The sequence below is a fragment of the Ochlerotatus camptorhynchus genome, unplaced genomic scaffold, assembly GCF_037179485.1.
Source record: "Ochlerotatus camptorhynchus isolate MF236.1 unplaced genomic scaffold, CSIRO-AGI_Acam_v1.1 ptg000625l, whole genome shotgun sequence".
NCBI lineage: Eukaryota > Metazoa > Arthropoda > Insecta > Diptera > Culicidae > Ochlerotatus > Ochlerotatus camptorhynchus.
In genome coordinates, this window is record NW_027041104.1 from 60041 (window position 1) to 85135 (window position 25095).

General features: G+C 38.5%; 1 long non-coding RNA gene across 1 annotated transcript in view; it reads right to left on the minus strand.

Moving 5' to 3' along the window:
* LOC135714183 (uncharacterized) overlaps positions 1-23284 on the minus strand; it is a 32024-nt gene extending 8740 nt beyond the window's left edge. The window contains exons 1-2 of the long non-coding RNA XR_010518808.1: positions 22953-23284; positions 15512-15615 (exon numbers count right to left, since the gene is read on the minus strand). This is a non-coding gene — a long non-coding RNA (uncharacterized LOC135714183). The remainder of the gene's footprint in view (positions 1-15511; positions 15616-22952) is intronic.
* Positions 23285-25095: the final 1811 nt, after the last annotated feature.

Sequence of the window (25095 nt, forward strand, 5' to 3'; positions counted from 1 at the left end):
CTTCACCAATCGCAGTTCCTCAATTGGATATGATCTGACCATAAAACAAGCAACTCATGGGATTCACGATCAACTTCGACCTATTATTCACCCATATTCTGTATTTCGTTTCGAACGAAATTCTCATACAAAAAAAGCAACATCTGTCGGTGTGGAAATGGTTGCGATGACATCGATCACGCAGTTTGGCAATGTACTGATAATTACGCCACCAGAGAGCGACTTTTGAATACCCTCGAGGCCCAAGGAAGACAACCCTATGTTCCTATCAGAGACATGTTGGGAACTCGCGATATCTGCTATATGCAGTCGGTTTATGTGTTTCTTCAAATGTCTAGTATAAGAATTTAATTCTTTTGTCTTTTATCTCTCTTTAATAGTTTTTGTTTGTCTTGTCTCCCCGTCTCCATGAGTCTCATCGTCACCAGCTGGTCACCATAGCCGGCCGAACTCCTGACGAAACTAGAACCGCTCTACCGTTCATACTGGCGACAACACTCTGATGAGACAACTAAACCTTACCCCCAAGCTTCTCTCCTGATCCTATACTTCGAAAATGTTCCTCTATAACCTCGAGTAAGCCACGAGTATTCGGCAATAGAATTAAGGGGTTACGCCTACCTGCAAGACCGAAAAAAAGCTGCGCAACATATTGAAAATCGGTTTCCTGCCGTTTATTGAACACACATTAAATGGTACATTTATCAGTCGATGCTGTAAAAACGAGGTCCTGGTGCCCCGCACGGCTGCTCCCCATGGACGATGTTCTAAAAACGCTTTTTTGCGGTGCCAACTGTGGTTTGTTATGTAATCATCTGAAATAATAAAAAAAAAATATGCCAAATCGTTAAGCATGTGTTAAACTAGTCCTTGATCGTTCGGTTTTTTTTTCAATTTTTTTGACAAAATGGCGGCCTTGCAAAGTTGAAGTGCCGATTTTTGATCCTTAAAATTTGTCTTTGATCGGCTGTAAAAAATCGAAATTAAATGATAGACGAAATCCGAACGATCGTGGACTGCACAAAATAGTACTGAACAGAAATCAAAACGAATCGAACGAATCGAATGTATACATTTCGAGAAATTTTTGGCACTGGTTTTGAAAATATGATTCCGAGATAATCGCGTTTAAAGTTTCAAGTTGGGTTTAGTCCACTATAAGTGAATATTTTTGTACGTCGCATAACTTTCACAATTTTCATCGGATCAACTTGGTCTTTTGAGGAAATATTCTTGACTTTATATACTTTCAATTAGGACAATAAAAAAAAATCGATTTTTTGAAAGTTTGCCGGTAGGCGTAAGCCCTTAAGTGAATTTTGTTACAAACAAAGAACAACAAACTATCGGCTCCGTAAAGCTAACGGGATTGAGCCTTTCAAATAAACGAAACAGATAAAAAAAAAAACGTAGCACAGGCTCAATGTATTCAGGGTTATGATTCTAAATGGTTAATTTTGTTTTTTTTTATCTTAACCATATCAAGCTACAACGGCGCCGGTGGTGTAGTGGTAAGCGTGATTGCCTCTCACCCCAGAAGGCCTGGGTTCAATCCCAGTCGGCGCCGCCGGGATGTTCTGAGGCATAACATCTCTGATCACGCCTTCCTTCGGATGGGAAGTAAAGCCGTTGGTCCCCGGTTCATGAGTTGATGGGTCGATAGGTAGGGTCCAGGTGTGGGAGCTGCCTTCCTGGCACGTCGGTAGCATTGGTGCTCAGCACGGAAAACAAGATCGACGGAAAAAACAAAACCAGAGAAAAAAAAAAAAAAAAAAAATATCAAGCTACATGTCCAATACAGATTTATGAATATTTCAGGTAGATAAAAAGGCGAACTAAGAGGTGGACTCCTAGGCTTTTTCACATTTATATCGTTGTGAAGCAACTGTAAACTCTAGAGGGAATTTATATCTGTAACTGTAACCAGTTCGATTTTGTTTGCAAACCTGGTTAAATTCTCATATATAATTATTTTAAAAATAAATCTTCCAGCTCAAACCATCATCATCATCATCATACTCGACAAAATATTACCAATAACTCTAACAATTAATAACAGAGCGTTATGGCCACCGTTTAACCAACCGGTCCGCACTCGTGTTTATTTCAGTTACCATGGGGACGTAATTTGTGATTAGCCCCGGTCCCTTTCAAATTGTATCATTATTTATGTACGACCTTAAATTTGAAATGACGTTTCACATTCATCTAGTGATGGCCGATTTTCATTCGCATAATCGATTAATCGATTAACGAACCGAAAATTAAGATATGTGTCATCGGTTATATCATGCTGATATAAGCATTAACCTCACCAGAGGTTCATCACCCATCGTTTCAAACATATGCTGCACTCTCATTTGTGGAAAAATGACAGCATAACGAACAAAAAATAATCGATTAGATGTTAATCGAATAATTTAAAAAATGGAACATCTCTGATTTTGGTGTGATTGTTTTGATAAAAAAGAGCGCAAAATTTCATCTCTACCGAGGGGAGAAGCAAAACCACAAAACTACCTTGCATACGGGGGATATTTATTGGATGAAAGGGACCGTGAAAGAGGACACTAAAATATAAAGTTTTTCTTCCGACTGTTTCATCTTAGTATTCATCTTTGGTTTAACCGGATCCGGATATCCCAAATTATGGCTCAAATTCGTTTTATATAATTGCCATATCAAATCACATCTACTCAACCCAATATGGTCAATAGAACTTAAAACAACAATCATAAAGCCATATGCCCATCTCAAAACCGAATATAGATCAATGACGTTTATATAAAGTCTGGCCCTGTTGACACAACAGTATTAGTGAATTGGATGAAATTCGCTGTTGACTCTAATACTATCGTGCTCCCTATGCACTATAAACAAGCTCTCAGCTGGTGTTACATAATACTGTTTGTTTTGAAATCGTTCACATCTTAGCTCTGTGATTGTTGATATTTTGTGAATTCATTAATTTGTAGTTTTTATTGAAGGTTTTGGGTGAAAATGGTTAAATGTGCTTTGCAAAAATGTGCCGTGTCGAGTTACCATATAAGGAAATACAATCTTCCGATTCAACTGCACGCATTTCCCAGGGAAAATACCCGGCACCGAAAGTGGCTGACGTTTTGTTCGCTGAAAGATCAATCCGTGCCACTATTTTTGTGTTCCCGTCATTTCGAGCAGGAGGATTTCGAAAACGTTTACAGTAGCGATATCCGGCGTGTCTTGTCCCGAGAAGGTAATGAGTGTTTCAAAACAATTTAAAATGTATTCAACCAAACCATTTAAATTTTATTTTACAACTGTTCCATCGATTCGTCTCCCCGAGCCGGAACATCCATCAGATCGTTCGTTGCGGGCTCAGCGAAAATCTCGTGCTAGTCTTGTGGCGCAGGTGCTGGAACAACACGACCAGGTGAAAAAAATCGTGTCTTCCGAAACATTACCAGCAAATATTCTGGAAATTATTCAGAGAAATCCAATGTTTAATGACGAAACCGGATCCGAATTTATCGAAGAGAAGAGCAGTCAGATTGACAAGAGCTTGCATGTAGATGCAGCTATCAACAGCAGCTCGTTGAATGCATCAATTTTGGACCGTTCAGACTTAGTTCTTGATGTCTCGTCCCGCTTTGATTTGTATGCTGGGTGCACCGATCGATCCAGTTTCTTAAATACGACATTGAACAGCAGCGTACTGCTCGATGGAAATGACTCTGGAGTATTCGATCTGATTGTTAACATGACTGTCCTCTGTGATGCCATTTCTACACTTGAACAGGCGAAGGGGAATGGTGAGTACCCTGATTCAGCCGGTTCGATTGAAATCAAATCCCGAGGTAGATACGATTCTGTGTTTCGTCAAATATATTCGCAAGTATGGAGTCTAGCAGTCATACAGCTGGGAAAAACGATATTCCAAAGCGAGGATCTATAACCCAACTTCATGTAGTCATCAAAAACCAACGACAGACCATCCACAATTTACGAGCTGAGGTATGTTTTATTTGTATGTACTGAAATCCCTTCAATTAATGCGGTGGGTAATACAGTCCGCCCGCCGTTATTTCTTTGCTGCCCCCAGCTCATGCAACAACCAAGCTATCGTCCCCTCAGGCTTCTCACCGTTCTGTTTAGCCCTTCGGAACACCCGCTTGGTTGAGAGACTACGGGCACGCCTGCCGCTGTTGGTATCGTCTTTAGTCACCATCGTCCTCCGCCATCCGTAATCCTATCGTCCTCGTCGTGGTCTTTCATTTCCTATGCAGATGTTAGCACATGCATTACGATTTCTCCGCTTTTGCCAATGTTGTCCAAAAATATTTTACAACATCAAAGTGACAAGACATATTTGAGCCATGGTAGATACTAGATGGTTACAACAAACCTTTACAGTGACAACTTGATTCAGTTGGTTGCAAAACGAAGTTTGAAAACTTATAGATTCATACGCTTCATTGGAACAAGATTGCAAATAGGTTCTTCAACACATCTTGGTTCGTCAACTTTTTAGTAACATTTCGAAACAGTTGCTCAATAGGTACAAAAAACATTTAGTTCACAGTCTGTTGCACCAAAGTTTTAAGAAACATAATGTTTTATGGAACTCCCATTCAACAAACCCAACACAAGTTAGATTTGTTGCTCAAGTGTTTCATACAATATCACGTAGCATATAACTTCATACCAATTTGAGTGTAACATGTTTGCTCCTCCCATTTTAGGCATTATTTGACAGGTCATCCAAGCAGTACATTGAAACAGTTGAGTTTCATTATTGTGACCTAAAGTAAATGAAGCAACAAAGTTGAAACTTTGTCGTATCAAGATGTATTCCCTGTACCATATAAGGGATTTCTGGGCAACTTAAAAAGAAAAATAAAAGAATTGAGATTTTTCTGTGTTGCTTGGGTAGCTTAATATTTATCCCAGCTTCACCAGCTTTCTTGAAATAGCTTTGTTAGAATAGGCGTTAAAACCACTTTTCCCTTTTGTAGTAGTACAGGAAAAATTCCATCCCTACCTGGTGACTTGAAAGGTTCAAAGGAGTTAATCGGTCATTCAACTTTTCTTTCAGTAAAGATTTTGTTGGCCAAACTGCAAGTATCAGCTCTTGTTCTGTCTAACTCAATCGTTTCATTCAATATTTCATGAATATTCGTCCTGGGCTTATCGATACCAATTTCTGTTGGCGTTGCGTTTTGGTCTTCGTTTGAATTGATAATAGAATATGGAAAATGTGTTCTCATTATCAACTCCAACGTTTCATTACTAAAAGTCGTAAAAGCACCATTTTTTTTTTAAAGAGCCAAGCCCATTGGAATGATCTCTAGCAAGTATATTCTGCAACCTAGCAGTTGCTGGCGTAGTTTTAATGTTCTAAAGGAGAAAAATCTATACAACTCTCTAATAACGAAAATTCCCAAAGGCTAGGTAGTCATCACAATGAAAATATGAAATTGGGTTATTAGCGGAATGCTTGAATAAACAGCAAAAAATGTTATGTTCCATTTGATTCCACTTAATTAATTTTAGTATCCATATCAGCCTTTGGGAATTTTCCTTATTAGAAAGTTGTATAGATTTTTCTACTTTAGTTTACTTAAATCTTTGTTTTTTATTAGTTAGGTAGGTTCCGATTCTACACATTGTAGTTTCATTTTTATAACTGTGATCTTGACTTTTATACCTAGGGGATGAGTACTTAAGAGATTACTATGGCTTATATCATGTAATATAAGCTGTCTTGTAATGAGCACTCATACATCTAGTTTTCACTGGAAATCCTATGTATGACTGCTCATTGCAAGACAGCCTATATTCCATGATATAACCCATAGTCTGTCCAGGGTATAAGTGATTTTTACGCTCCAGGGCCATCTGGCAATGCAATCACGAATCCATCAGCTTCCCACGTCAAACCAACACAAACTAGCCTCACCGGTCATCCATCTATGCAGATCAAACAGCCTCTGGACATGGGTTCTATACCATTAACTCTTCAGCTGAATAATCCTCCAGCTGTTCAAAATCCTGTGATACACCAAGCCATGCAGCCAACGGTAACAGATCCAATGGTTTTGCACGTCGATGCAGCACAAAATACGTTCCAGCAGAGCTACCTGACCGGATACGACAATGAAATCGATAAGGTAAACAATAGCATCAATAGATGGTGTGATAAATAACACTCAATTCTGTTTTTAAGTGATTTTTTTTCGCCTCTACTTGTGATCACCTGAACTCAATTTGCCTCCATATTTAATGCAATTTGTTCCTAAAAATATAAAAAAAACAATAATCAAAGGTAAAATAGAAAAAAAGAAAATCACATAAAATCAAAATTGAGTGAAAAGCGAATGGTTGAATAGGAAACAGCTGTAATATTGTTGTTAAACTTTTCATTTCAGGTTGCTGTGCAAGAGCTTCCGGTGTTCAAGAGTAACGACGGGAAGCATTACGCCAAACTGGATAACGGATGTTATCTGCAAATATTCAACAAGCAGAATTCTATTCATAATCCGCAACTTACTGATGATGGTAAGGATTCGACTGGAGAACACATATTCAGCCCTGAAGCATCAATATCAATGGAATTTCGTAAGATGAACGATAGATTGGACGCAATCGAGGGAATTTTGAGCCAGTTGATGAATTTCATGGCAAACTTTGACAAGTTTATGCAGATGAGACATAAAAACGACGCCCTTCCGTCAACATGCCAGCAAATTAAGATTTCTCCGACTTTGAAGGATTACCCAGGATTGATTCCGATGTTTCATTGAAAGCTTTGGAACAAAGTCTAGCAAATCCCCCGTTTGCAGACAAATATTTTCGATACATGTTTAGCTTGAACGGGAAGTGAGAGAGTGCACCATTCTTCCGGAAGATAATCCGAAAGCTCGTGACGCCTGTTGTTTTCCTACCATATTCTTGGAAGGGAAACAAACGTGCAAAGAGTTCTTCATCAGACACAAGGAAGCATGTTAGTTTTGAAGCATCTTTTCCGGAATTTATTAAATTTATTTATCGTTTGGTGCATGCCGCTGATTTGTCACACACCCGAGAGGACAATGACAAATTGTTTAAATACCATTTGAGGTATAAGAACACTGAATTCAAGCGCTTTTAACAAGGATATGGAGATCACCGAGCTTCAAGCAAAAAGGAAGAGGAGACAGCCACAAGTTCCCAAGAAAGAAGACGCAGAAGAAAATCAACATACTTCTTTAAAACGTCAGCGTTTATCATCGCATGATAGTGAAAGTATCAGATCAGAGCAGATGTTTGAGAGTAGCAATGATTCTGACACTTCACTTGAAGAAGAACAGTAAGCAGATTGGAGCAGTCATCTGACAGTGTGAATCTATGGTTTTGTTTGAGAAATAATATTGATAAGAAATCGAAAAGAAATTTTTGTTTTTTTTATCCTCTTTTTTATTTCATATTCTTTTGATTTATAATGTGGGGTTTTTTTGAATGAAAATGTAAGGCTAATTTTGTTTGCTTGGTTTTAAATATAAAAAAAAACATCAATGCATTCTAATGTTTTCATACCTTAAATAATACTTTAAATAATCAATATATGTTTAACCATTTAAGTGTATGAATAAGTGGAAAGAAAACTGATTTGGGCAAAGCAATATCCTGACAATCAATTTTTACCATTTTACAAAATATTTCGTCGAGCCTATAAACTTGCAAGTCAACTGTGTATTCCATGTTTGATCCATAGATGTGTAATGATGATGAAACAAAAGGTTTTATAAACAAATCGAAGACGTCGATGAGAGTGTTTCCAATTAATAGAATATCATTTGATGAAGCATGTTTTGCAATATAGCTGACTGAAACAGTTTTCATACTAGTTGTGAGAATCCACTGGTCCACATTCGATTGCGTATCAATACAAAAGTCTTTCATATCAAGAAATGAATACCATTCAGAATCATCTTGAATCAATGCAATTGAAGTGGGGTTCATGATGCTTAAATTAAAGATTTTTCGTTTTAAAACTGGACTTTTTGTTGATGACATGTTTTGTTAGTCTTTTGACGTCTTCAACTAAATGGATTAACCTATGCATATTGCTGAAAAACAACTGATCCTCATACAAAACTTTCACACCTTTAAGAAAATCAGTTATTAAGCTCTGTGCAACTTCAAAGTTTTGTGAATTTTGATTATGCCTCATGCAAATTTGAGTTGCACAGAATTCAGAAAATGATCGAGAACATCTTCGCTTGTAAAGAACTTTTTCAGTACTATAACACTCAAATATAACAGAAATGTTCTAAGTTCTGTACCTTTCCAACGTGGAAGATGTTCCAATCCTCTTACTGAGCGTTGAAGTTCACGAGGTAGTTTGCATGACTTTAAAAAACTGATACATCGTTTAATTGCTTTCCTGACCATTTCGCGTTATGGTTGTTGAGTATGCCTGACTTCTAACCGTTCAAAAAGCGTTTATTTATTCCTTAATCAATCAGATGTAATGAATCACCGATAGGAAAATCTTTCACCATATCCAACCCTTGAATCTCCTCAAGAATACTATCGAATTAATGATGACCCTCATATACTCTGGATCGAAAATCTTTGTCATTTCTCAGACCTGCATCCATTTCAGGAAAAATCATTGTTTTAAAGTTGTGACAGTACTCTCCTTCGGTAACGCATTTCAAACATGAATTGTAACCATTGTGACCAATAACTCCTAAAAATATTTCAATTAATCGAGATTTTGAAGATTAACACTACAGGCTACTGACCTCGAAGCATTGACCGTGCAGGCGTATGACAGATAAAGCATCGAAGGTTAATTGATATAGTGTTTTCTTTAAATGTGAGTCCGCTTTGGAGAATATCATTAAACTCCATAACGAATTGTGTATTATCCATTAGTTGGTTAACAGTATTTACATTCTCCACAGAAGATCCCAACTATCATCGGAGAAATGTCCTGGCTCATTTCATGTACGATTACAAGAATGGGTCAAAAAGATGTTGTTGAACCTTTGAATGTGGGTAATCCATCGATGTAGGCCACTCCATCGACGAGCGTTGACCGTACCGGACGGGCATTGTTTTCTCTCCGTCGTTCTTGAGCTGTGTTTTTTCCCGTTTCGGGTTTTTTTACGCCATCGCGCAAGTGTGCAAGTGATAGTGCTAGTTGATAATACCACAAGCAGCCAGCAACGCTCTTCGTGGAAGCGAGCTTCCGCAGCCGTCCCTGACGGTAGCATTTTTTTTTTCCAATCGTGCCAAACCGAACTGTCAACAACGATCAGCACCACCGGATAGCAGCGTAGATAGTCTTCACCATCATAACGTGGCACCGGATAAGTAGCAAATATCAGGCATAACATTTGATAACGGCACAAAAGCATTTGTAAGCAAACCTTCTAAAGCCCTTTACACGCCAACCAAAGTACGCCCACGCAAACCAACAACATCATCGAACAGGAGCAACTATCGCCTTTCCGAAAGTGGTATTTATTTGCGTGAGCGTACGTTGGTTCGCGTGTAAAAGGCCTTAGAATGTTTGTTTACAAATGCTTTTGTGCCGTTATCAAATGTTATGCCTGATATATTGTATTGCCCTTTGTTCTCGTTCTATTCTTCTTCCTTTACTCCCTTTCCCCGCAAATAGTTTTTTTTTTGTTTCGCTTTCTCCTTCCCTGTGTGTTCTGTGTAACCTAGTGTATGTAGTTTTTTTTTTAATCTATTGCGGTGGTAGTTGCCCCGCAATGGATAGCAGTAGTGATGGCGAGGAGGCTTCCCTTTCTGCCGTTCCCACTGACGATGAGCAGTCCGATGTGGAAATGAAATCCCGTATGACAAAAAAGAATACCGGAACCATCCCAAAGGTTAAGCCTTCACCGTCCCCACCTTCTCCCCTCTCACCACCCACACCGTCTCCCTCTACCCCACCTAACCCGTCACCCCCAACACCGACTAAGCCGTCTCCGCCAACACCGCCTATCCCTGTAAAACTAACGCAAGCTGCCCCCCGCCACAAGGCATACCCAGACGCCTCAAAAGGTCGATGGGTTTTTTTTTTTTTTTTCTTTATTAAAGAGACTTTTAGCCTTGGGCTGGTTCGTCTCTGAGGTCCATGGGTTGTTTTCTTCCGGCCCAAGCAAAAAGCTCTAAATGTTAACCGGATCGAAAAGGATCTTTTCAATCGTTTCTCGTCCGTGACCGACGTTTTGAAGGTGCGGCCAGACAAACTGCGCGTCACTGTTGGTAGTCGTAATCAGGCAAACGAGATTGTTGCCTGCGAGCTCTTTACGTTAGAGTATCGTGTTTATATCCCATGTCACGACGTGGAAATCGATGGAGTGGTGGAAAAAAACCTACTTGCTATCAGACTCGTTTCGGGTGACCTTCTCCGGATCGGCACTGCCAGATTACGTCAGGATTGGAAGGGTTCGACTTCCTGTGCGGTTGTTTGTACCAAGGGTGATGAACTGCACCAAGTGCAAACAATTAGGCCACACCGCCGCCTTCTGCGGCAACAAGCTACGATGCGATCAGTGCGGCGAGAAGCATGCGGAGGGTGCTTGTGGTGCTCCTCCTAAATGTGTTTATTGTTTGGCAACTCCGCATCCTCTTGCAGATTGCCTGAAGTATAAACAGCAAGGAAAAAAACTTGAACGGTCTCTGAAGCCGCGCTCTCAGCGTTCCTTTGCGGAGATCTTGAAGACTTTCAATCCTCCTCCCAAAATCACTCCGGAAAAAGAAAACAATAATCCGTTCAATCTTCTCCCAGTTGACGAGGACGACACTGACTCAGAGGGCAATGACGGAAGTCCTTTTGTTTTCAAAGGTCCTTCAAGGAAGCGATCCAAGAATGACTCGCAGAAAACTAAAAAAACTGACTCCTGGATAAATCAAGAGGTCACGGAAATAAACCGAAATCCAATCCACCGGGTTTTAAGCCTGTCGATTATGACAAAGAATTTCCGGGGCTTCCGGGAACACTTAAAACCCCAGTTGTCCCAGTTTCACAACCAGAACAGCAGAACGCCATGTTCACGCTTTCTGGAATTATGGACAGCATTCTCGATCTGTTCAACATCACTGACCCTCTTCGGAGCATCATTAACATGATGCTTCCAATCGTGAAACCTTTTCTGAAGCAATTTGCTTCCAAGTGGCCCCTCCTTGCTCCATCGTATCCTTCGATGGATAATTTTCCAAAATACGATACGGTATCTCTCCTACAATGGAATTGTAGAAGCATTTTTCCGAAGCTAGACGTGTTCAAATTCTTGCTAAGCAACCTGAATTGTGATGCTTTTGCTCTCTGCGAAACATGGCTTTCTCCAGACATCGATCTTTCACTTCACAGCTTTAACATTGTCCGTCTCGATCGTGTAGACTTCTATGGGGGTGTGCTCTTGGGGATCGACAAACGTCACTCTTTTTACAGAATTGTCTTTCCTGCAATGTCGGGTGTTGAAATTGTCGCATGCCAGGTGAATATTTGAGGTAAAAGCGTCAGTATTGCCTCGCTATACACCCCTCCGAGAACGGCTGTTTCTCATCGAACTTTATCGGACATCTGCTCAGTGTTACCTGAGCCGCGTTTGATCTTAGGGGATTTTAATTCCCACGGTACAGGCTGGGGAGAGCTGTACGATGACAATCGCTCAACCATCATCTATGACCTATGCGACAATTTTAACATGACTATTTTAAACACCGGAGAAGTAACACGAATAGCCAAACCTCCAGCAAAAGAGGCAGATTGGATTTGTCACTTTGTTCGAACTCACTATCATTGGATTGCATGTGGGAGGTAATCCAAGACCCCTATGGTAGTGATCATTTGCCCATCAAAATCTCGATCTCTAATGGCTCATCCTCGCAACATCCAATCAACATCGCATACGATCTCACGAGAAACATCGATTGGGAAAAATACGCGAACACGGTCCGTGGCGGCTCCGAATCGGTCGACGTTCTCTCCCCGTTGGATGAGTACTCCTTCCTATCGCGGCTCATAGTGGATTGCGCACTTCAAGCTCAAACGAAGCCAGTTCCTGGTGCTTCCATTCGTAAACGTCCTCCCACTGTGTGGTAGGACAAGGAATGCACCAACGCGAATAATGATAAGTCAGCTGCGTTTAAACAACTTCGTAAGCACGGTTCCTACGAATACTTTGAGCGGTACACGGCACTGGAGGAAAAATTTAAGAGCTTGATCAAGGCCAAAAAACGCGACTACTGGCGTCGGTTCGTCGAAGGGTTAACGCGAGAAACTTCCATGAAAACGCTCTGGAATGTCGGCAGGAGAATGCGTAACGCGCCATCGTCGGTCAATGAGGACAAGGAGTACTCTAACAGATGGATTTTTGATTTTGCGCGCAAAGTTTGCCCTGATTCGGTTCCGGTTTGAAACAACACTCGCGATACGTCGGTGGAAAAGAATAACATGGACTCCCCGTTCTCGATGCTTGAATTCTCAATTGCTCTTCTTTCATGCAACAACTCGGCTCCAGGAATGGATCGAATCAAGTTCAACTTGCTCAAGAACCTCCCAGACGTCACTAAGAGGCGCTTGTTGAACTTGTTCAATCAATTCTTGGACCACAACGTTGTTCCGGACGATTGGAGACAAGTGAGAGTTATAGCCATTCAGAAACCCGGTAAACCCGCGTCGGATCATAACTCGTACCGTCCCATCGCGATGCTGTCGTGCATTCGGAAATTGTTGGAGAAAATGATTCTTTTTCGTTTGGACAAGTGGGTCGAGGCGAATAGCTTACTCTCAGATACGCAATTTGGATTTCGAAGGGGCAAAGGAACGAACGACTGCCTTGCGTTGCTTTCAACTGAAATCCAATTAGCCTACGCTGAAAAACAGCAGATGGGTTCAGTTTTCTTGGACATTAAAGGGGCTTTTGATTCTGTTTGCATCGACATCCTTTCGGACAAACTCCATACCAGTGGGCTTTCACCAATTATCAATAATTTCTTGTACAATTTATTGTCCGAGAAACAAATGAGCTTCTCTCATGGCAACTCGGCAATTTCACGAATTAGCTACATGGGCCTCCCTCAGGGCTCATGTCTGAGTCCCCTTCTGTACAACTTCTATGTTAAAGACATTGACGATTGTCTTGCCGAAAATTGCACGCTAAGGCAGCTTGCAGATGACGGCGTGATCTCCGTTGTTGGGCCAAAAGCACCGGACCTGCAAGGACCATTGCAAGATACCTTGGACAATTTGTCTACATGGGCAATGAATCTGGGTATCGAATTCTCTCCGGAGAAAACTGAGATGGTTGTTTTTTCTAGGAAGCTTTATCCAGCACAGTTGCAGCTTCAACTTATGGGTAAAACAATCACTCACAGCATGTCTTTCAAGTATTTAGGTGTCTGGTTCGATTCTAAATGCACTTGGGGAAAACACGTTGCGTATCTGAGTCAGAGGTGCCAACAAAGAATCAATTTTCTTCGTTGTATTACCGGCACTTCGTGGGGAGCGCATCCGGAAGATCTGATAAGACTTTACAAAACCACCATTCTATCGGTTTTGGAGTATGGTAGCTTTTGCTTCCAATCGGCGGCGAACACCCACATCTTGAAGCTGCAACGGATTCAATATCGTTGTATACGAATCGCACTAGGTTGTATGCATTCGACGCATACAATGAGTCTGGAAGTACTTTCGGGCGTACTTCCCTTACCAGATCGATTCGCGGAATTGTCGTTGCGGTTCCTTATCCGCTGTGAAGTCATGAACCCGTAGGTGATCGAGAATTTTGAGAAGCTGCTTGAACGAAATCCGCAAGCAGAAAGAAGATTTACCAATATCCCTTTCCCTTTGCCCCCTCCCCTTTCCTCTAAATAAATGTATTTATTAATCTCGAGTAAACCGCGAGTATTCGGCCTCCATTCTACTAACCTTAGTTGTAAAAAAAAATTATAAAAAATTATATTTAAATTAATTTGGCTCCGCAAAGCTACCGCATTTGAGCCTTTACAAATAAATGGATTATAAAAAAAATCAATCGATGTTAATATTCAATGATAATTCTGATGGAATGTTTTCAAATGGCGTAAATGTGTTTTCAAGAACTTTTTATAAACCATAGTGCCAATATTCTCCACCAAGGTTGCAAAGACTCATTTCAGCTAAAATAATGTTTTTCGGAATAATAAAACCAAAAGATGGTATGATGACATGTTTTACTTGTAACTTACAAGAAGAGGTTACAAAGTATGCGTTGGAAACATAAAACCAGTAAATTTTGCTTTCTATGAGTCACAATCAGCGATTTGCTGATCGCTGAGTGAGTGAGTTTGTGAAAAATCGCTGATTGTGACTCTCATGAAGTGAAATAAACAGGTTTAATATGTCACATTCTTTGCAACCTCTTCTTGTATCCTACCAATTCAAAATTTGATCATGGCATCTAATTATTTCATAATTTAGAAAAACATTGTTTTAGCTGATGAGTCTTTGCAACCTTGTTCTCCACCAATATTTTTATCAGTCTTGATATTTGTATTCCGTGGTGTGCCTACCAACGTCCGTGTATCTTTTGGAAGAACATTATCCGGAATATAAGATTTCAGGATATTGAGCAATGCATTTATAGCCACATGCTTTATTTGAAAGGTTATAGCCCAATTCTTCACCTCTTCTCGAAAAGCCAACATATCTTGCTTTTCCGTAGCTTCATCAGCATCATCGTTGTCACTATCCACCTCATCCACATTGTTGCTACGTCCTTCGAAAATTTCAGCAAAATTCACAGATTGTTTCAGATTTGAGAAAATTTCTGGTAGATTATTACTATTCAATGTTGGAGATGTGCCAGATTCAATGTTTAATCCACAGTTTTCAATTGGATTGCATTTGTTTGTTTTAGACTTTTTGGCCTCTTGAATCATCGCTTTCTTTTTTTTTGTGAAATTACCATTACGTTTGATCTTTTTCCACAATTTCCTGTCTTTTTCATGAATAAATTTCATACGATCCATTATTGTTTGCCCGATGATAAATCAATTTTGTTACAAAACATAGTTTTAATATTTGTATAAAATAATTAAAACATAGTGGAATATTTGTTGCAAAAACGTTAACACCTGACTTTAATACTCCTAGTTCCTATGTAACTAATTATAAACTATATTTTGATTATAAAGTTCATGACAGTTTGAAAATAAGGTTACAACTTTATCACTAAGTAACCACTCAGCTGCTTTTTATAATTTCGGTTTCCAAATGACGAAAAGATAACTATATTTAATCTTGTGTAACCTGACATGTAACACGTGTCTTTAATGTGACTATTGTGCAACTTTTTATTTTTTTATATTTGCAACGCTAGTTACAAGTGCTACTTGGGTCTCTTTCTTATCTTATGCAATGTCACCCTTGCAGAAGATTTTTGTCATAACGATAATTTTTAAATTCTATTGCTTTACTTTGGTGCACATCTTTTGAATTTCACCCTTACTTATCTGTCACCTCTTGAGAAAAATTGCGACTTACCTGTTATTATTTTACAATTACAGTACTGGGTGTATCGCGGATATGAAGAAACAGCGATAGGAGATTTCGCGAAGTATCAGAACCCGGCTCGTCTGTCAATGATCCTGCGGAGAAATAAAACTAAAATTAAAATCACGTCAAAGAGGCTGCATTACAACCAAGTCGAAAATATTGTGCATTTTATAATTTTAATTTTTTACGATGTTGATGAAATGTTTTGTAGTAGGAATTCCTCGCGAAAACTTCATGAAGCGTTTCTAGACTTCATCAGCAGCATATAATCTTAAAAACTTTCCTTATAATGCATCTTTTGAATGTGCCCCAGTGCCAGATTTAGGATCCGGGGGCCCGGGGCAGTTATTTACCTTCGAAGTTTAAATTTTAAATGTGCGTTCATATTTTTCCTCATACCATCTTGATATGAAACAAATTAAATTTGGATGAAAACAATCATAAGAAAATCATGTGAATTCTACATTTCGCAAAAAAAATGAAAAATATTTTAATATTGTGATACGGGGGCAAATTGAGCACTGGGATAGAATTGGTTGGTTGGTGACATATATCAAAATAAATCTTGATAGCATCTCATTATGAGACTCCAATGGTAGCTTTAACTAGTTTCTCTTCGTAAAGAAGTAGATTTTTAAGCATAATTTTCAATATTGTGATGTTCAATAGCATTTAATATCAGTTTCAAACATATGAATCATATGCTTAGAACGTGTGTTGTTCTTAACTTGAAAGTAACATTTGAACTTGATAAAGATACATAGCGTATTATATATTTTTCACTGTAAAAAAGCGCCACTAAAACGCTACCACCATCTATTGAGTATACCCATGTCATGGGCAGTACGATCAACATATGGCGCTAGCGTGTAAACGTCAAACGCAAGGGAATTGACTATGCGCGCCTCAAGCGACGGTACTACCAACTAAGACATATTCAAATTGATCGTTAAATGCGTGTTTGATGAACAGTATGATAGCACTTTAGCTAAACATGTTTGAATTATTTCATGCGTGAAGTTAATGATTTACATAGATGGAGATGCCCCCTCCGCCACCACTGGCAAAATAGATGATGGTCGACTTGCTCATGAACCTACGATGTGCGGAAACAGTTCTAACGATTTTTTCACACTCAAGTCGCCATCTGACCGAACAAATAATTGAGAGCACCTATAAAACACCTGTGTTGATAGAAAAAAGTTAAATAATAGCTTTCAGAGTTGAACAATAATGTAGTTGTATCGCCATTTGGTTAAAAGCTTTAAAAACTGCATGGAGCGCTTGAGAATGATTGTTTGCGATCGGTTTAACATATGCTTCATAAGACTTATGATACCTTTTATAGCACCTAGCTTAAATCGACAAGCAGGTTTACAGCTTCACAATGAACAGTGCTTCCAGATAGATTTCTCGATTGCATTTTCGAGGGAGCGTGTCTGCTTTTGTGGGCAGTGCGTTTGTTGATCGGCACCGAAAATATCCCCTGTCTGATGGTGGTGTTGGCAAGCGTGGGTGGGATGCCGGTTGCGCCGGAATGGGGATCGGATGCATTGTTTGCGGGAGTGGATGCGTCCCTTCGGGGGAGCAATCGAGATTTATTTTCATCGTTCCCATTTGTCGGAGGGATGTCCTCGTTCGCATCAAGCATGTTCCTCGGGTTTTTACGATTAGGTGTCTACGAATAATCCATTATGATTTTTTTTTTTTCATTTTGAAGCATGATTCGTTACTTGACCGATTTTCTTTTCTTTTATTGTGTTGTTAGGTGTCATGAGGGCCGTGATTGAAGACTGACGGTAGTCACGGCGAGTCGTGTTTGATTGTGGGGTTTGGTGGTTTTGACGACGAAATATGAAGGAGAAAACAGTCATTTTTAAAACGTAAGAGTTCGGTCGAGATAGCTTAAAAGATGTGCAATATTTCTACACTGGTAAAATCATCAAGCGTGAAGTAAGGGGCACGGTAGCTCATAAATGTGAAAGTTTTATGGATTCTGTTCCCGTCTTACGTAAGGACCAAATCGAAACAACGATTCGCGTAAAAGTAAAATTTAATTAAGGCATAAGTGATGTCCTATTACTACTCGATTATCCGAGCTAATCGATTATCTGTTAAAATAATCGATTAATTTTTAATCGATTATTCAATGCCTCGAATATCTGATAATCGATTAATTGGCTTCGATTAATGGACGATTATTTAAATTTTCATTGGAAATAGGAGTAGAATTTATTTTAGTGTGTATAGAGTTTAACTATTCTGTTTGTATTACTACATACGTGAAGTTAACGATTTACATAATTGAAGATATTAAGCGTCAAATAATAAGTCTGTTATTAAGTGGTCATATTTATGCAATAGATGAGGAGATGAATGTACAGAGTTGATAATTCCGTTAGGTACGGCAGTGTGAAATTGTATATAGAGAAAAGAAAGCGAGCAAGGACAACTTTTAGGAAGGTACAAATCGGGTTGATCATCTCTCTTTACTAAACTCCCCAGTTGGAGAGGGATGGTGAGGGATGTCCCCCCCCCGTCACCACTGGCAAAAAGAGATAATCATCCATTTGCTCATGTACCTACGAAGTGTGGAAACAGTTCTATCGATTGTACCGCACTCAAGTCGTTATCTGAAGGGAGGCATGTAGTCGTAGGCTTGGAAATTGCAGTTGTTGTTGTCTCTACCACTGTACGTGCTCCTGTCATCGCCATCTATCGTATAAAAATTACCACTTTAAGTCAATTGACGCTTAGCATCTTTAACTATGTATGTAGAACTTGCCACCAAGCCAACAGAGCACCGATTAAAATATTTTCCATCCCAACTTGAAGTTCAGAACGTCTATTTTCTAAAGCAGGTCAGACAATAACAAAGTTCAGAAACCGTTTGTCTGGCCCTCATCTCAACATGATACTATTTCTGGTTATACTATTGGAGAAGTTGTTTGTTTCGAGTAGTGTTTTTTTTTTCTTCAGGCAATGAGATTGCAGTCCAAAGTCAAAATCAATTCGTTTCATAGATGCAAGTTGTCTTTTCTCTCACTATTAATCGAATAAAAACGTTAATAAGAATTAAAGAGTAAAAGTGTATTTTATTGAATTGTTATTAGGAGAATGGATGTAATGTCGGCCTAAATGCCCCTAATTTGGACTCATACATAAATTCAAAAATCGACTAAATTTTCAATAGTGACTAAAAATAACAATAAGAGAGCATCCATAAATGACGTAGCATATTTTTGATCAATTTTAGACCTTTCCTTCCCCCCCCCCCCTCGTAGCATATTTTGCTATATCCAATACATGGCCTGTCACAAATTCTGAAACCCCCACCTCCCCCCTTAAATGCTACGTCATTTATGCATGTTCCCTTAATACTGTCCCTATCACGCGTTCATCTAGATAAAATTGATAAATAGCAGATTTTTAGCGATGGGCCGAATCTTAGATCCATAGACCAACATTAGAGCCATTTCCCGTATCTCGAAAAAATGATTTACCAATGATCCACAGATGAATAATCAACATCTGGTTAAAACACTTTATTAAAGACGTTGGTTTTCATTATTATCAGAGACTATTTAAATTAATCGATTATTTCGATTAATCAATTATTTCATGGCGATTAATCGATGTCGATTACTATTATTAAAATATGTAATCGATTAGTAAACAATCGATTAGTAGGGAAAATCGGACATCACTAGGCATAAGCACTTTTTTGTCTCCATGTTTAAAAGATAATCGGTAGTAGAGGCTTATTCTTGTGCATGAAAACTGTCAACTGTTCAAATAACCTCGATTTTACTGACTATTGATTCATTATTAAAGTTTACCAATATTTTTAGAAGCATTCCATATTGTGTTAAACCATTCCATGATGCAGAATAAAGTTTTTGTTTCAATTTCAATAAAATATCAAAAGTTGAAATCAGTATTGAGGTGAACTGAAATTGAGCTTATTTGTATTTTATAATACTTGTTTAATTTACATTCTTTATATTCTATATAAGAAAAATAATTCATTGTCATGCAATATAGACAATGAATTATTTTTCTTCACATATTTAAAATCTCATTATATCATTATAACTATAATTTTCATTTATAGAAAATAGTTCTCCTGCAGATCCTGAAGGATCAGAAGGTGTATCAAATAGCATATCATTGTTATTTACATTTTATTTTATTTTAATATAATATGATCTATGGTTTTCAGAATTTGCATTACCCAGAGAATAAATTGGATATCATCATTCATTAGGTCAATGTTTTAAAATTGTTTTACCTTTGCAGAGTTTTGTTATTTCAAGAATTATTCATGGACACTTGTTTTAATAACCCTTGTTTGCTCACATAACATCGATTATTTAGCAAATTGATTCTTTACTTGAATTGTGTATTCATTAAATAGGTAAAGTTGAGTAACTCCTCCCTTTCGTTCGGAAATCAATTCAGCTTATCGTTTACCAAAACGAACCCTGCTGCAAACCCAAACCTTGTGGCATAATTACGTTGAATTCTTCAAACGACCATCTATCCTTCTCCCATGCAACATTGTTGCATAATGTTTTCATTTTCAACAAACCTTATTTCAAATCCTGCTTAACTGACAAAACTTAAGTATGTCAGCTAAAATATTTACCAAACACTTCAGAAACGCGTAACATACAAATATCGATACCATTTCCTTAAACCCATAAAACCTAAACACCGACGACTCAACATTCTTCTGCATTAATCAACATCTTGGTAAAAGTTGAACGATGCCTTGATTTATTTTCCATTTACTAACCGAAAACTAGGAAACATGTCCAAGTAAACATTGCTGCTACGTTCCATCGTTATTGCTGCGTGCGCACCGATGCAATGTACCATCAATGTAAGTGGTTCATAAACACTTGAACCTCGCCACTTGCTTTAAATTCAATTATTGTTTTATACCGATGAAAGTTTGTAAATATCCCAAGGCTTCTACCAAAAATGCTGAACAATGAATAATGCTCCAGAATTCTCTGTTTGGATTTACATACTCACTCTTACTAACCATTATTTCTTAAGTTAATAAAAACCCTTTTCCGAACCTAATAAACGAACACTTCGTATTCATTTTTCAATCGTGTACCACACGACTTTTGCCTTCTCCCGAAAATCCCAACACTCTCTTACTCAACATCCCAGTGATTCTTAGTGGAAGTGCAGAGGATTTTTCGGCTTCCATCAAAGCGAGTGTCGCGTCAACACATTCCTACCTATTCCTTTCTTGACCTGCGTTCGGGCGCGGTCGGCGCTGGTATTGCCTAGTTTGAGATCACCAGTTTTTACACATTGATGATGATTGCTAGTCCCAAGCATCGTCTATTGGTTCTCTGTGTAAGTACAGCTGATCTGGCAGTAACAGAGTAGCAACCGTGGGCGTTCAATCATGCTGATGCTCATGCTCATGCTCACAACGAACAGTGCTTCCAGATATGTTTGCAAAGCATTTATTCAATTATTGTAAAGCTGTTTTCAATTTTGATGAGGTTGACTTATAGAACTTTGTTTCAGAGAAGAGAAGTTACTCAAGATGAGCTTCATATATTTCTCTGATATGATCAAAATATGTAATCAAGAATAAAACAGACGGAAAAAGAAGTGGCTGGCAATCCAGGATCAGTAGTTCGAATCTTGCTTCAAAAAACACTCGCACAGTTCGAAAAAGTAGTGTAAATTTGTGTTTAATATGATGCACATAAATGGAGCGTCACATATCATATACGTTTACATTATATATCATGTAAAGTTCTGACACATTTCGTGCAATGTAGCAAATATTGTATACAAAAGCCCATCTTTGTAAACAACATTGTTTGCAAGTTGCTCGGTTGCGTGAAATGAAATACAAGTCTAGGTGAATGAATGTTTACATCACAATTAAAATTCAGAACTTTTATCTGTGCGGTGTAGTAGAGGTAAATTAGATATACTGCCCATAATCGCATATCAGTCCCATATGGATAGGCAATCAAGCAAAGTTGGGACTGATATGCGAATATGGGTAGTATAGGAGTTGTTAATAAATGCAAACTTTAATTTAAGATGTATGTAATATAATCAAAAATTTAATTTCTAGATAAGTTCTTTAAATTAATCATTATCATTGATCATCTCCTTCACCGTCCTTCCCCAACGAAGGAGTTTGGTGAAGGAGATGATCAACCCGATTCGTACAATCCTCAAAATTGACCTTTGCTCGCTTTCTACTCTCTATATACAATTTCCACACTGCCATACTATTCTAACGGAACAATCAACTCTATACTTTTATCGTCTCGTATATCGTTTAAAATAATCACTTTAACTCTGATAGTGCTATGGCTGTTTGTCGCTGGTAAAATGTTTCCAATGTTATAAATTAATGATTTTCTGCTAAATTACCAGTGATATAAAAACATGGTATTCAATTTAGAGTTGCGATTTCAATGCTACATAGGAACAATACAAATCAGTAAAACGAATTGGAAACATCCATGATGCATTGTTGTCTAGGTGATGAAACTGAAACTCGGCGGTATTGATGATAGAAGAGCATAGCAGAAATAGTGCGAAAATGGTTAGTGAAGCCATGGTCATCAGAAAAGGAAATCGATGAAGAAAATTGACTTTCACCCCTCTGCTTCTAATAACATCCGACATTACATCCATTTCCCCTATATAAGACCACGTAATCCTACGTCATCATTTCGTTCAACCCCATAGGGCTGTCCCTCGTTGTTTTTTTTTTCCCCATTTTAAAGTAAGGAGTTAGCATAAAACCAAATACATCATATCTAAAAGTACGGCAACTTTGCCATAATCCAAGCGACAGATACAGTAGCGCTGCACTTGAGCGAAGGTGGAAGCAACGCATAGAAAAAAGCAAATACCCAAAACCGTTCTTCTGAGGACGTAATCTTTGCTATAAAATTCGTTCGCAGCATTTACCTTTAAGCGTCAGATGACGCAATTGTACCTGTCTTATAGCGGTCGTACGAGAAAATTGAAGAGTTGGCAGTCTTCTTGATGTGTTGTCTTATATAAAACACAAAATGGCAACTATTTTTTCCCGGTGACTTAACAAAAGAATACAAATTCGCTAAGTTGCTTTCGAATGTTATGATGTCGTCACCAGCATCCCCTGCAATATTAGTTCGACTTGGTCGCTGCCCAACTCAAACCCACACGTGACACGCGCAGATTGGGGAGCGCATGGTGCTTGGAAGGGTCACGAGGAACGCTTGTTGGACCAAATATCCTATTCAATGTTTTACCTTTACATTAGCCTCTGGGCTTCACTTTTTTAGTTCTTATGAGCACTGAGCTTCACAGTTAGTATTCAGTCTAACTATCTGGCTATACATTATATAATTTGGTTTAGAAAACTAACGAAAATCGCATTACTCACCTTTATAAAACAAAGTTAGCTATCACGCGTTTTATCACTTCAAGACTAATATAGAAAAGCACACTCGGTATGAACAATATAGCACACTTGGGTATAATTTTGACTTGACAATTAGGCTTGACGATCTAATCACTCGCACAGGTCTAACAGGAATAACCCTGACTCATATGATAATATCGTTTGCCACTTCGTATACGAGAAATAAATTCATAACTCTTATCAATTCCAACGTGTCCTGCTCTGATTGGTCAAACCAACACCAACCGAGGTTGCGTTTCACAATGTTTAGTAAAAGATAAAAATGAAATCGAAGGCTACCACCTTGAAAAAGAAGTACGATCCGAGGCTACTGTACGGGAGCTACACACTTAGAAAAATTGATTTAAATTTAGGCACTCTGAGACTGACATACAAGAGCGTCAATTTTGACATAAAATTGGTCGCTGCCCAACTCAAACCCACACGTGACACGCGCAGATTGGGGAGCGCATGGTGCTTGGAAGGGTCACGAGGATAGTGCTTGCATCGATATCGAGTATTCTTAGGAACACTTGTTGGGCCAAATATCCTACTCAATGTTTTACCTTTACATAAGCCTCTGGGCTTCACTTTTTTTAGTTCTTAGGGACACTGAGCTACACAGTTAGTATTCAGTCTAACTATCTGGCTATACTTTATATAATTAGGTTTAGAAAACTAACGAAAATCGCATTACTCACCTTCATAAAACAAAGTTAGCTATCACGCGTTTTATCACTTCAAGACTAATATAGAAAAGCACACTCGGTATGAACAATATAGCACACTTGGGTATAATTTTGACTTGACAATTAGGCTTGACGATCTAATCACTCGCACAGGTCTAACAGGAATAACCCTGACTCATATGATAATATCGTTTGCCACTTCGTATACGAGAAATAAATTCATAACTCTTATCAATTCCAACGTGTCCTGCTCTGATTGGTCAAACCAACACCAACCGAGGTTGCGTTTCACAATGTTTAGTAAAAGATAAAAATGAAATCGAAGGCTACCACCTTGAAAAAGAAGTACGATCCGAGGCTACTGTACGGGAGCTACACACTTAGAAAAATTGATTTAAATTTAGGCACTCTGAGACTGACATACAAGAGCGTCAATTTTGACATAAAATTGGTCGCTGCCCAACTCAAACCCACACGTGACACGCGCAGATTGGGGAGCGCATGGTGCTTGGAAGGGTCACGAGGATAGTGCTTGCATCGATATCGAGTATTCTTAGGAACACTTGTTGGGCCAAATATCCTACTCAATGTTTTACCTTTACATAAGCCTCTGGGCTTCACTTTTTTTAGTTCTTAGGGACACTGAGCTACACAGTTAGTATTCAGTCTAACTATCTGGCTATACTTTATATAATTAGGTTTAGAAAACTAACGAAAATCGCATTACTCACCTTCATAAAACAAAGTTAGCTATCACGCGTTTTATCACTTCAAGACTAATATAGAAAAGCACACTCGGTATGAACAATATAGCACACTTGGGTATAATTTTGACTTGACAATTAGGCTTGACGATCTAATCACTCGCACAGGTCTAACAGGAATAACCCTGACTCATATGATAATATCGTTTGCCACTTCGTATACGAGAAATAAATTCATAACTCTTATCAATTCCAACGTGTCCTGCTCTGATTGGTCAAACCAACACCAACCGAGGTTGCGTTTCACAATGTTTAGTTAAAGATAAAAATTAAATCGAAGGTTATCACCTTAAAACATATAGTGCTTTCCCGATTTTGTCAGCTTCTGATTTTTCTACTCACGATTTTGTTAGCTTTTTGTCCGATTTTGTCAGCGTGCAGATTTAACTAAGCTTTTTAGTTTTTAAACATGTATTGTCAATCTTTTCTCTTCGAATGACCTTTACTCCTATCCTTAGTTGAAATTGGGGTAAAGTGAACAATTGACGATTTTAAGTGCTTATTTATTCAAATATCAATCAATTCAACGCACAGGCATACACAATTCTAACCAGGTATACAGCTAGTAGAGGCCTGCAAAAAGACACATTAGTGGGTTTTTTGATTATTTTAGTCTATCGGAGAGTATTTACTCATAAACTTGTTTCTCTTCCACAGCGCCTAGATTGAACC